This window comes from Odocoileus virginianus, chromosome 13 (genome assembly GCF_023699985.2).
Source record: "Odocoileus virginianus isolate 20LAN1187 ecotype Illinois chromosome 13, Ovbor_1.2, whole genome shotgun sequence".
Taxonomy (NCBI): domain Eukaryota; kingdom Metazoa; phylum Chordata; class Mammalia; order Artiodactyla; family Cervidae; genus Odocoileus; species Odocoileus virginianus.
This window is the reverse complement of record NC_069686.1, coordinates 35435931-35437698: the sequence shown is the minus strand read 5'-3', so window position 1 is coordinate 35437698 and position 1768 is coordinate 35435931.

Genomic DNA, 1768 nt, shown 5'->3' with positions numbered 1-1768 from the left:
TACATATTAAACATGGAAATTCACCAGTAAAATCGTATTTGTTATTTCCCCTCAAACATACCTTAACATTATTTCTTTATTTCATTATAAACAAGGTCCTACAATTGGTCACCTGACCCAGTGCCTTACATTTCTGGAGCTTGACATTTCAGTCAGTTATGGACACAAGAATGATGTTACAAGTATAACGAAGTAACACATTTGCGAAAAAGCTGACTGCACTATTTTACCAATGGAAAAGTCCCTACATCATCTGCCATGACGTCCAACATGAGCACCAACATAAGTATCCCCCAGTCACCCGCAAAGTTGTCTTGTCAGGAAGGTCCAGAAGCATTACTTCCCTACGTAACTAACATATCAGCACTGATGAAATACAAAAGCACCCAAGTGCCCTAAGATCATCACTTTTTGGGACATTTCTTGAATGTAAAATTTTCCTAGGATACAGAAAAATACAAGTTAATAAAATGACAAAGAGATAAGAAAAAATGTCCACCTCTTCCTTGCATACAAAGCTTGAGTCAAAACCTTGTATGATATCAGAAAATTTAATACAATAAACCTAAAAATGTTCAAAAAGTTTCTAATTTGGTGTATTAAATGCAGCTTCAATTATGTCAATATACATAGAGCACATATGCCAATATACAGAGACTAGTTGGAACACATCCTCATTTAGGTTTCTCTAGGAAAATACAGTAAGGAAGATTAATATCTACAAGGAGAATCTGTCATATTTAAAAATCAATAGTTAATTAGTAAAATGTATTTTAAGCACAAATTAAAATCAGTATACATTTTCCTCATCTCTAGCAACCAAGAGAGCCCTCACTGGACATAATTACAGCTTTCTTTTCAATGTGTTATCTTGAACATTAACCTAAAAAATATCTTTAAAAGTGCTCTGCAGGTATCACTTCCTCTTTAAGGAACCATAGAGGGACATAAAGTAAGAAAAAGCTACTCTAATCTAAAGGACTATTTCAAGCAAAAATAATTAGAGGAATTCTTTATATGACAAATGTAAGACGCCTGGGAAGAGAATAGTATATAATAATTAAAATTATATATACCTTTCACTTTTCATGCAAGATTGTTTAAAATAGAAACAAAATATAATTGTAAATCACTGAAAAAACAGTCAAGTCTTTGCCCCTGGAGTTCACAGTCAACAAAGAGAGAGGGAGAGGAAGGAAGGAAGAAGGGAGGAGGGAAAGATGGAAAAGAAGAAGGAAAAAGAAGGAAGGGCGGGAGGGAGAAAGGAAGGAGCAAGAAGGAAAGAAAATGAAAGAAAAAGAAAAAAAGAAGATGAATATGAGAAACATAACAGCATCCTATCAAATATTTTATTTTTCAAGAAGAATCTAAAGAGGAAGGATTCTGGCGTGCATGCAGATGAAATGGCGCAAGATCTAAATGCTATGACAAAATTACCAACCACTAAGTATGAGGAGAATTAAGAGGCTACTCTTACACAGGCAACAAACTTTTACTAAGGTTTTAAAACACACAATATAATTTTCTGTGTGTGAAAACTATTTTAAAAAACAGCAACAGAGTTTTTTCTAGTTTCGGCATTAACGAACACCGGAGTCGGGATATTTGTACTTGGAAAGAGGAAAAATGGTTCTGCTCGCGCTTCCTTAATCTACGGTTTATTCAGGGTTAGGATGGGTATTTGCATTTTCAAGGCTTTTTATTCAAAGCAAAAATTATGACTTAAAAACCCTCAAGGCTGTATCATCAGTAAGCCAAGCACATATAA